The sequence below is a fragment of the Coturnix japonica genome, chromosome 8, assembly GCF_054131305.1.
Source record: "Coturnix japonica strain WE chromosome 8, WE-NBRP24, whole genome shotgun sequence".
Taxonomy (NCBI): domain Eukaryota; kingdom Metazoa; phylum Chordata; class Aves; order Galliformes; family Phasianidae; genus Coturnix; species Coturnix japonica.
Window position 1 is genome coordinate 23,320,040 of NC_140670.1, and position 12,447 is coordinate 23,332,486.

A 12,447-nucleotide genomic window follows, 5' to 3' on the forward strand; every position below is an offset into this window, starting at 1 on the left:
AATGCTTCTGGTTTGGAAAATGCTTAGTAAGAAGTAGTTGGTGATGATAACCCTTATGAAAGGGGCACTCATAAAAAATTAAAGGGAAGGTTGATCTTTGGACTTGTTCTTGACTACTGCTTCTTAAAAAGCTTGATCATCACTTTTGGATCTAGCTTGCTTGTCCTTTGTCTTGTGGGGTGTTGTGATTATTTCAGTTACTCTGAACAATGGGTTTGCAGCTGATACGTGAGCTTTAGGAGTTTGGGGTGGTTCACTGAAGGAACAGAGCACACAGAGCTTGCACTATAACTTCTGGAGGTGACCCTGCTTTACCTGATGAGGAACTGGCAATTTTATTCCTTAGTACATTCTTTAGGGTTTTGTACTCACATATCATGTATCAATAGGATTGGATTTTGCCTTCAGTTAAACTTTGTTACCCATCTGTCCTTACTGCCATCTGTAGACATCTGGACACTATTGATTCTTTCTAATCTAGGCTCTAATAAAACAGAATGATGTGTCTGGTGTGCCTGGCCATTCTCCAATCCATGTCTTCATTTCACAGCAAGCGTCAATCTTGTTTTATTGTGTGGATGATGCTAGAGAGACTGTAGGGTGGCAGGTCAGTGTGCAGTTCTTCTCTTGGGACTTCATGGTGTTTAAGGGGGCAGGATGCTGTGGTGTGATTGATTACAGAGAGAAGAGATTATTCCCACAGAAATCTAGGGCTCTTGAAACAGCAAAGAGGAGAACAAAGCTGTCAGATCTTACCAGACCTGTAATGGCCATTACATTTGGTCAATCTGTACTGTTTCTTTGTATCTTAGCCATTCCCTCTTATGTTCCCCAAAGGCGGAAGGATTTTCATGAGTTTTGAGGAATTTCATATGCTGAGCATGTAGCAGTGCTGGGATAGTCAGTGGGACTGTTACTGCTGTTTAGAACCCTTGGTGGTGGGTGATTCTTGGTTTTTCAGTGTAAGGTACAAGACAACTCTTGTGGTTCTTGGAGGGCAAATTAATGACTCTTCTGCTTAAATCTAATGTTTGCTATGAGAGACTTGAAAGGGTTCTTACCCTTAGGTTACAGTATCCTATATCCAATTTTTTAATAGTGATCCCAGTTCAAATGACGATCAGCCTCAGTTTGTCCATGATTCCTATTTTCTCTGTGAAGAGGGATATAGGCAATGGTTTGAAACGAAGACTATGATTCAATTTCTCCCACGGCCAGCAGGAAAGAATTTTTCCAGATCTTTGGATCCATTGTGTAAGAGGAGAATGATCTCGTGTTCAGACCTTTCTGAAAGTTTTCTGCTGCAGAGAGGTTGTAATAAAGGGCAAGTAGATATTTTTATCTGATCAGCTGCCCCTGAACCCCAACCAACTACCAGCTGCAGAAGCTGGTGGTGCTTTGGATTTCTGCAATTCTGTCTTGCTGCTGCTTTTATACTATCCATGTGCACAGTGTAGAATCTGTGCTTCTTAACTCCCTAACTTTTATGGCTTTGAAATTCTTAGCCATAATGTTGCATTAAAGGAGATCTGAATTAAAGGATATCTGGATTCAAGTTCCTCTATTTTCTCTCTCTCTCTCTCTCTTTTTTTTTTTTTTAAAGTAATGGAACACTTAAGTCTGCAAGAAAAATTGCCCTTGACAGCTTTAACTGCGTTGTTCCACATCTCCCCATGTAGACATTAGCACAAGATATTTCTAAAGTGGGAAAAATATATATATTTTTTCTTTATATCTTTCAGAGCTCAGAAACAGATGAATATATTTTTTAAGCCCCCCAGATTTAATACTGGCTGATGCCAGAAGATTTTTACTGAGGTTCTTTACATACTCTTTCATTCTTTCCCCCACTGCAAAGCTGGTGTCAGTCCTTCAAATGATGGACTTCTTTGGGAGAAAGGTGCATTTTTTTTCTTTTCCTTCCTTTGGGGTCAGGTTTTATGTCAGTATATTTTACTTTCTTTAGGAAATACTCATCTGGGGAAAACTGTTCACTCTGTATTATCTATGCTTTTCTTCCAAATTTTTATGTTTTTTGGTAGGCAGAGAGCTGGTGAATAGCTGCTGTGGAGGATGAGTTGTGTGAACTGCAGGTTCAAACCTGCACTGCCATCACTCTGTTGTGGATTGTATCCCCTGGGCTAGGGCAGTGCTGTGGGGGTACACCATCCTTTTGGTGCCTTATAATCCTTAGCCTCAGGTTAGGTTCCCCTGGCAGGACATCTTAGAGGCTCACTCATTTAGTTTGCTGGGGAAACAGGCAACCCATCAAACCCTTGAATTCACCACTTAAACCTTCCTGTGGCCAAGCACGATGAAGCAACAATCGTGCTGTGTTCCCTGTGTTAGCCAGGTAGTGCACTATTTGCTCACGTTTCCTTTTCAATATGCTTAGAAGGCTGCTTGATCTCTAGGTGAGGCTATTTATAAGCTGTGGTGGTATGGATGGTGTAGCTGCAGTCTGAAATACTGAAATATCCAAGAGCCAAGCTCCACAGCATATGCCTAATGTGAATATCCACCAACCAGCTCCTACAGTTGTTAGGTTTATCGGGCAAAATGCAAACAGCTTTGGCACTGTGGTGCTTTGTGCTGCTGACATTGCAAACAGCTATCTCAGTGTGATTGGTGTTCCAGCATGGATTCTGGAAAAATCTCAAGAAGCAGATTTCATGAAAGTCTACTTGCTTGAGACCTTTGGAGGAGATAGTGCTAGAGATCCAGGGGTGTTTGGCTTGAGTGACAATCTGCTTTGCACTGTAACAAAGAAAGGAAATTGTGCAGGGCGAGTGCTTTCACAGCAATGGATGAAAACATTTTTGCTTATCTACCTAATTATTCATCACAAAGAATAAGAAAAAAACCACAACCCAAACAATGTAGCTGTGGTGAATGGGTCTGGAGTATTGTAGTGATCATGAAATGTATGTGTGTGACAGATACTTGAGTTCAGAATTACAATGAAATCAAACATAATGTAATAAAGATGGCTGAACTGATCTTCACTCTTGATGTGCAAGAAATGCAAGTAGAAACGGGAGTTGCTAAGGCAGAATTTGACCTTACCGCAGTTGAGCCAGTAAGTTTCAAAGCAGCTGTGGGCATCTGCAGAGAAGAACTGCAGTATAAACATAGGTTCAAGGTCAGAAGAGTGCTGTCAATTTGACAGAATGCTTTTTTATTACCTTAATATATAAGATAATCAGATCGTTTCATCTTTGTTGAATCTGTAATAATGTAAAAAATATGTTAATTGGCTGGTTAGCACTCAAACTGTTGCTTCTGACCTTTTATCTATGGAGAGCTCTGGCTTGTGCTTTTATTTTACCTCCAGCTCTTTCTGATCCCATGTCCTTGTTAGTCTTGACTGACCCACGTTGACTGTGGTAGTCACTCATATATTCTAAGCTATCACTTTTATTTTTGTTTCTTTTTTTTCTGTAATGATTCTCATACCTTGTTTTAATTACACTTATGAATGCTTTACCTAGACTTATTTAAAGAATTGTAATTAACATTTTTGTACTAATAATGATACATGCATACAAGGTCAGGCAGTAAACATGGGAAAATCTAAATGCAGAATTTACCATGACAGAACAATCTGTGTGTTTTACCAATATCTCCTCTATGCTCATAGTTTTTATCTGGAAAACGCAGCAATCCCTGGTCTGTTGCAAGCAAGGGAATATGCAAAAGTCAAAGGTGCTTAGATTTGATGCTAACAATGATCATGCAGTGGGCATGGAGGCTCTTCTAATTGGCCATTAAAAGCAGAAACGAGGGCTTTTTTCCAACAGGTATGTCCTTCCGCTTCATGGTAGCATCCATGGCACTGAACTTCTGGACTAGTTCTCCTGGAGGGAGAAGAATGTTTTCTCAGAGTTATGTTCTGAGACAATAGTATTCAATTCTGAACAGTAATATTGTCATCACCCTGACGGAGCTCAAGCAAAGCAGCCTGGCATCGGAGCTGGAAATGGAGCAGGGAGGCTGCAACACCCATTGCCTCTCTTGACTGCTGGATCTGTGAGCAGCCCACGCTGCAGATCTGGTGACTTGTCCATCTCTTGCTGTCATGTCAGAAGCAAGGCTCTGCCCTTTGGGAGCACAACAGGTGTGACTTTCTGTTCTTTGGCATAGTAGCTAATTCTCCTTATCTAGCAGTGAAGCATTTTCACACAAACAAGTAAATCTATGGGTCAGTCTGGAAAGGGCTTCAAGAGGTTAAATCATCACTGTTCTGAGGGAGAGAGAAAGTCCTGCTTGTGTTCCATCCAGCATCAGTCAGAATGGTTCATTGAAGTCTAACTAAGGACAATCAGTGATCTTTCTATATATGCACAGAGTAGGAGTTCTAGGGTAGAGCCTGAAGCCTGAAATGAAAGAACAAAGAGAATTTATTTTTTTTTTTTTTTTTAGGGGAAAGAAATCATCTTTATAGGAGCTGTTTTTCTCTCTTGCTTTTAGAAATGCCTCAGATAAAATTCCTCACCTAGTTTAGTTTTCTTTATGAAATCAGTCAGTCTTCAGTCCTCAAGGAAAACCTTCACCTGTCCTGGCAGTTTATAATGTCTCAAAGGGCTGCTCTGTCTTAACTTCTGTCAACTTTTTAGTACTTTTTTTTCTTTAATTGTGAGCTGTCCTCTGAAGGTAATATGCCCAGAGTTCAAGTCATTCTTCCTTTCGAGATCCCCCTGTCAGAAGCTTTAAATTGCCCTTCAGTACGTATGTGACTCCACACAGTTAAAATGCTGCGCAAAATCTGCTGGCTCACAGATGGTATCAGAAGATAATTGGAAGGAGAACAGAGCTGGCAAAGTAACTGGGGCCTTTTTTCATTTTCTTCTTGAACTTAAACAGAGGTGTGCACACAGCAACTTTAAAAGGAAGAAGAAGAAGAAAGTGAAAAAAAGATAAATTAAATTTCCCAAGGCTTCAGTGGAAGTTTCTTAGCAAAGGGGAAGAATTGGGAGATATGATCCAGCATAGGTTGCTGAATCAATAAAAATAAATTATGACTTCTTTGCTATCAGCTCTTATAATGTATGATAGGGGGACCTTAAATCATATCACCTCCTGCCAGGAGAGATTATATTTATGTCTAACTGACTTACACAGAGATAAAGCTCAGGCTTCTGTTATTTTAAGCAATCTAGATGTCTTTTCTGGTGGGAACGTGTGTTTGTGTGCAGCAAGGCCATCCAGAGGAGCTGGGAATAATTTTTGTGGAGCACAACTGCGTCTCATCAGAGGTGTGGATTGTGTAATTCAGAGGAGGCTTTTTCATCTGCCTTCAACAACTGGTGCTACTTGTAAGCTGCTAATAGTGTTGGTGTGTTTATTCATGATAGTCTGGAATTCTTAAATGTCTCCTGTGTTTTATTGCTGTCCTTAAAAAGGCAGCTAATTCACCATGCCTTTCTCAGAGGCTCTCTCCTGGGGGGCTAATAAATCTACCAATACTTAGCTTTTATGGAGTACTTTTCCCCTACAAAGAGGACAAATGCTTTACGATCTGACCTGGTAGCTATGTTTAGGGCTGCACTGCAGCCTCTGGGACAGAATCCAGCTTCTCTCTAAGGGCTGATAAACCATGCTGGAGGTCTTTCTTTTATTTCTTTAGGAAGGAGATATTAAGAAAGTGATTATACTTTGTGCGTGCATGCTAAGTGTAAGTAGGTAGTAGGCAGAAGGTATTTGCTGAAACTTAGGATTTACCAGTGTGGGTTTTTAATGTTTCTTGGGGGTGGGTGAATAATATATTCCCCATATATATTTATATGGGGGATACTGTGCATGTTTTAACATGCGCTAGAGAGATAGAAGAGCAGTGTGGCTGACTAGCAGACCATTATACTGCTAGTGGCTACAGATACCTCTCATTTGACTAAACACTGGGATCTATGCTTTGGGAGGGAAATCTGAATAATTTCCTGATGCTTAAATCCAAAACCATGAGGGCCTACCACGTTCAATTCAGAATCCTTTCTTAATAGGGAAACACATGGCACTGGGGAGGCATCTGCCTCTTCTAGAGCCAACAGGTTCTTCTTCTCTGATAGGCTGTGCTCACAACTGAGTTGCCAAAGCAGGGACCCAGTGTGCTTGGATCCTGTCCTGCTGCCACTGGGAATCATGCAGGAGGAGGGAGTTGTGTTTTCCTGTCTTTTTCTATGAAGTGCTGCAGTGGTGCTTTTCTGCGGATTCTGTTCATTTACCCGAATGTCTAGAAATAGGAATTTCAGGCTGCTGCTTTCATCCAGAGTGCATTTTTTATGTAGGTAACGTGATTTGCTGCTGGTGTCTTTGGGGGAATCCAGTGGAAGAGTTCTTGAGGTCTGGCTCCAGCTTATTCTGCTGTCTGCTTTGTATGGAAAGGGAGAAGTACAGGGGAAGAAAGAGTGTACTCTGGCACCTTTCATACTAGAAAGTGAAAAGCGACACAGGCGAGGGAGGGATTAAGGAAAAATATCATTCTTTTAGTTACTAGTTCTTGTTCTGAGGACAAATTTGACAGCCTCAGCCATTCGGAGATCATAGGTTCACTGGAACATGTTTTGCTTTTGTGTGTGATCTTGGGGATTTGTCTCTTTCAATTTCAAAGGGCTCTTTTGCCAGCACTGCCTGAAGCCACCCACAGATCATTTATCTCTTCTCTAGAGACTTTTTTTTTTTTTTCCAAATGTCCTTTGCTTAAGATGACATCACTTTGTTCATGCAGAAATGTTGCTCTGATTTCCAGAGAGCGGAATTTGGCCTGCATTTGTTGTTAGCACCTTTGTTGCTTTTCTCTTGTGTCTTAGGATATGCTATTGCTTGCACGTTTTAGTATCTGGAGTTGTTTCCTTCAGCTGCATGTAGCAGGCTGGGGAAAAGTTCAGTGTTGAAGGTGTAGATGGTCTTTCACTAATTGCTGTTCCTTTGTATGAGCTCAGATTGCAGCTCTGTCTTTCAGGAGATGCTTGTTAGTTAGTTAACTAAATCTTTTTAGGTGGATTATTTATTTCAACCATGTAAAATTTCTGGATGGAAATCCTTCTTTAGAATGAAATAGTCTTTAATTTGATTTTTTCCATTGAACTTGAAAAAAGAATTGAAGCAAACTCAAAACATTGATTTGGATTCCTCTTCCTGAGTGTTTCTATGTAGAGAAACAATTTCTCCCTGCCTCTGCTTCTTCACTGGTAAAACGAAGATGACATTACTGGCCTTTTCTCATAATTGTGGTGATTGCTGAATGTGTTAACACCTGTGAAATTTATGTTCTTCACATGGGAGCTTTGTAATGGTGCTGTAAGCTTCTTGCACTCCCAGGTATTAGCAATTTAGCATTTAGTCCTCCAGGTTAAATGAGGATGGTGATGTGGGTGATCATGTGTGCACATGCACGTGTTGGGGGGAATTCTGGTGGGATCAGGATTATGCAGTGATAATTTTTGAGAATTGCTAGTCCTTGATGTAGAAAAATGCTTTTTCTTAATATGGGATGGAGTTTATATATATAATCTTTTTCACATATCAGCTTGAATTTTTGACTAAAGCAGTGTTCACACAATAGAGTTTTAGCTGTTGCTGAACAGTCATTGCATAGTGTCAAGGTTTTCTGTTTTTTATTCTGCTCTCAGGGCGTGGGGAAGGGATGCAATGAGGACACCTGATCCAAGCTGTCAAAAGGGGTATTTCATCCCATTTAGTATTGTGTGCAGTGATGAAAATCAGAGAGTAGTCTTTCCAAAGTATCCACTTGTGAGAGGCTTGCTGGATGTTGGTCTGGCTATGGCAGGTAGTCAGTGATTGCTTTTTTTTCTTCATCCCCCCACTTATTCAGCTATCTTTCTCTCAATTGGAAACCTTTCTTCCTTTTGTTCTTATGATTCTCATCCTCAGTGCACTGAAGTAGGGTGTGAGTGACGGTCTGGGTGGGTGCTCAGCTGCTGCCTGAATTCAAGCCACCCCACACATCAGCACTAACATATATTGAACACAGATATGTTTCCACATTTGTTTAGAGGAAGACAGATATTGGTGTCTTTTGCCTGAACTGGTTTTAAATGCAGAGAATGGAAGAAAGATTTTACTTAGCAAATTCACCACCCTGAGTAATTCCATTAGCTTGTTGGTTAGCTCATTTTTTAAAGGGTCAAAATTAATAAATAAAGAGAAGAAAAGAACAAGCAGCTAGGGACCTCCAATAGCACAGCGCAAGTCCTCAAGCATTTTAAGCCAATTTCCCTTCATCTGTGAGCAATTCCCTGATACTGGTTCCCAGGAGATGTTTGTTCCCATTTTTAATGTATGTATTGGTCTCTTTGGCTTGGGGAAAGGTGGCTGAAAATTGTGGGCAAGCTTCCTATGGTTGGTGAGTGGGACAGAAAAGGTTTCAAAGATTGTGGATTTAGGTTTGTATGCAGGAAATGGAGTCTGTGACCCCAGCATACCAGCAGAAGCTAGCAGAGAGCTCTCATTTTTCATGTGTAAATCTGTCCACAGGTGTTTTTTTTTTTGTTGGTTTTTCTTTTGTTCTGCTGTGTGCTGCCCGGTGCTCATCCCTTTGCTGGTTATTAATTACTTTCTGTAAATATGTGGACAGGGCTGCTGATGAGCTGTGTAAATCTCTGTGCTGATAAAGCAGGATCACTTAGAGGGGAGATGAATTGCATGAAATGGATCAGTGCTAGCCTTTCAGACATCTATTTGAAATGATCACTGTTTTCTCTGGCCGCTGCTCCTCTTCTCCAATCTGGATATCTCCTGATAGAGGAGCATGACTGTCACTGACTTGGTGTTTCTCGCTTGTTCTGAAGTTCACCGTCAACCTACTGAAGAAACTGCAATGCCTTTTCACTTTAATTTGTGGATAACAGAGTAACTTGTCTACTGGAGGGTATGTGCAAAGCACTCTGCCACCTTGGAATTGGCAAGATCTGGAGGAGGGTTTAATGAACTAAAGTAAATTTCCTTTGTAGTAAAATTTTATCAGCACAAAAGATTGCTATACCGACAAATACTCCGGAGAGCTGCAGAGCACTCTTGTGATTTATGGGCTCAGAGATTTCTAATAATTTTCTGAACAATAGGAGCCCCTTCAGGGACCTGTTTTCAACATGGAAAGAGACTTCTCTTCCCCTTTCTGTTTATATTTTTCTCTACTTTTACATCAGTCAAACTGTGTCAAGATTGAGGTTGCTGGATTGGGCAGTCTTGAAGACCTGCTGGCTGCAGTATAGAAAAGAGGTGCATCACATCAGACCTAAATTCAGTGGGTTAATACACTTTTACAGTGGAAAGTCTGCATTTGAAAATACCAGAGAATCTTAACCTGTATTAGTGAATAAGTCACTTAGGTTAAGAAAAATGCCAACTCCTGTCAATTAGACAGAGATGTTATAGCAGGATATTCAGCCAACAGTGAAGTTTCTGTGAATAAAAGAACAAAAAAAAAAAGCCATATGGGATGTGTGTGTAAAACACAGTGCACAAAGAAAGTTATTGCAGGACTAGGATGTCATTTATTTCCGAAGGAAAAAGAATAATTTTTCTGATTATCTTTCTCCCATCTCCACTTCTGTCTTGAAAACTGAAACAGTTTATTGAATTTTCAGGTCATTTAGTTTTGTGTAAGCTCAGCTTTAAATTGCATTTTCCAGAGGGTTTGTGTTGCCTTGAGGGAGCTGTAATTCAGCCTGACCTATTTCCCAGCTTTCCTGCAGCCTGGTCCTCCTGTTTTCTTTTTCTGCCAGCTGAGCTACTTGGTGCCCCCAGGGATACCTGCCTCTGGGGTGTCCAGGGAAGTGCTGCAGCCTGCCCTGTGGGAGGAGGGAGGGACTCTTCCCATCTGAGCTATGCTCCCTGGAGCCAGCATTATAAGCCTGGAGAAAAACGCAGTTCAGCATTCAACTGACTTGAAATTAATTTTTGGGGGGTTGATTTCATGAACAGACAAGACAGTTTCATTTGGGGCTATAAAGGTGTTTTCTTCATTTTTATTAAAAAAATTGCTTAAGTGAAAGTTTTTGTTGTTTCCGAATCAATATCACTTGAAACTTTTTTATTTCTTTTCCCCAGAGCAAGATGTTTTCATCTTAATTTAAGTGGAAACCTGGGCTGTGGGGTGGAAATACTAGATTTCCCACACTTCAAGGGGAGAACGAAATATATATGTATTTTTTAAGCAGTACGTTAAATGTGAAAACCCCAATTTTCAATTGAATTCAGCTTTTAAAATGAAAACTGTCAAGATTTTAATACAAAATTACTATGACACAGAAAAGCCATGGTTATTTGTTAGCACTGACAAAAACAGGCCAAGCTTCTTTAGAGAGTGAACATTGGAATCAAATGTCTTTACTTGAACCATTGAGGGCTTTTCTTCCTTCTTTCGACTGTCAGAATTCAATTTTGGATTTAAGAAAAAATATATAATTTTCCTCCATTCTGTTTCTGCTAAAATAGTCATGTATATAAACGTGCTAGGAAACTGGGTATTTGCTTTGAGCTGCCCACTTCACCCTTAGAATTGCACCATCATAGAATGTTTGCAGGAGGGGACCCTTGAAGGTCACCCAGTCTAACTCCCCTGCAATGAACAGGAACACATCCAGCTCCATCAGATGCTTGAAGCCCCTGCAGCCTGACCATGCTGGTAGCCACTTACCAGCGTGGCTGTCTCCAGCATAGCATGGAGGTCTCAGAACAGCTTCTTGAAATGCTTTGAGGTTGGTTTCCTTTTCAAGGCTGTGTCAAAAGCACCCTGTGAAAACAGGTCAGTAAGCAGATATAACTGGGCTCTGGTTTGTGCCTTAATCTCATGTGAGCTGCCTCTCTAGTAGTACCATTTGTGCCTGCAGTCTCCCACTGTGAGGCTGTAGAAAATGTGCCCTTGCAGTATTTGTCAGGTAGGCTGTATTAAAGCCTCTCCAGTCTTCTCTGGTTTTGTGAACATTGCATGTATTGAATTTGAACGATATTATCTCAAAAGCCAGTGAGATGGGATAGAGGCTTTTGGGGCCCATGAGGTGAGTAGTTCTATGGGCAGTGTGCTGCCTGCGGCTGCCCTGTGTTACCAGGGCCTCAAGAAACTCCTGTTGCTTCCTGGTAACCCCTGTGAGATTAAAGTGCAAAGGGATTATTATGTTTTTTTTTTTGTTCTCCACACCTTGACGACAGGTAGAGCTGGATTTGTTAGGCATCCTGGGTGGAAATTCCAAGAACATGCCTTTACTTTGGATTTATACCTAGAAGCTGAGTAGGATTCAACCTCCTCCTGCAGAGCTGGCATTATCCTGCTATTTGCAGGGTTTACAGCAGACCACTGACATCTTCAAAAATTCAGAGCATAGTGGATGTGAGGAGAGGCATACAGGATGCTGGAGGATTATGTTTGCTACCTCCATTTGGAACTGCAACTTCAGGAAGAATTATCCTGATCAAACTTCAACAGGATAGGGAAGAAAGGCTTCATTTAAGAAGTTCAGGGATCCAATATCTGCTGGCTTCATTGGAAGTCCTTCTGGTTTCATAGTGATTAGTTGTCAAAAGAGGGAAACTACCTTTGTGAAACTTCTCCGGAGCTGTGAGCAATAAGAAGGGAGTCACTTCTGGCAAGGCTGTGCTTGTGCTGTGGAGCATGACTTTTGAGAGCTTCTTAAGAGAATTTCTGTGGGGTTGCATCCTAAAAAACATAATTTGTCAGGTTAGTTGCAGGCTGTACTGCTTCCATTAGTTGGTGTAAGGGGATGCTGTGTGTATGTGCCTCGATGACTGTGACTGGCAGCTGGTTCTTCTCCATTTGTATGGGAAAGTGTGTTCAGGGTTTAAGTTCAAATAAGAAAAGACATTGTCCTTATTTCTCCACTGCACAGAAACAGTTTAGGCTGACATGGACTTGCATATGCTGACTCAAATCTTCCTGGCAGTTTTCTCTTCACACCCTGCTGGAAGCAGCTTGGCTTTTATCTCCCTCCTAAAGGTCTCTGCGTGGGGAAATAAAGGGAAAAATGCAATCGGGGTGGGGGCTGTGAATCCAGTAGAGAGATGGATGCTCAGAGCATCTTTTTGAAAGCCATTAAGTTGGGCACTGACTGCATAGTCACGTATCAAGGTCCTTACAATTTGAACAGGTCTCTTCCTGGTATTGTGCTGACAGTAACAGACTGCTGCAGCCTTTGTGATATTGATTAATTCTTCAGTATTTTTCCTTTCTGCAGAGCTTTAAAACTCCTCACCCAGTCTTCACCCAGCAGCCTTTAGGCTGGGAAACTCAAACAATATGAGCGACAAGTCCCACTGCTGTGGGAGGAGGAAAAGGGAGGGAGAACAAGTCTTTTAAAAAAAGGAGGTAGAAAGGTCCTTGTTGTAGCAAAGGTATTTTTGGGCAAAATGGACTGCTTTGCTGGATAGGGATCTTCATAAACAAACTTGTCATTACTATCTGTGGTGACTAGG

At 41.2% G+C, this 12,447-nt stretch overlaps 1 protein-coding gene across 1 annotated transcript in view; it reads left to right on the forward strand.

Annotated features, from left to right (window-relative positions):
* SORCS3 (sortilin related VPS10 domain containing receptor 3) overlaps nt 1-12,447 on the forward strand; it is a 264,737-nt gene that overhangs the window by 67,817 nt on the left and 184,473 nt on the right. The gene's annotated exons all lie outside the window — the stretch shown is intronic.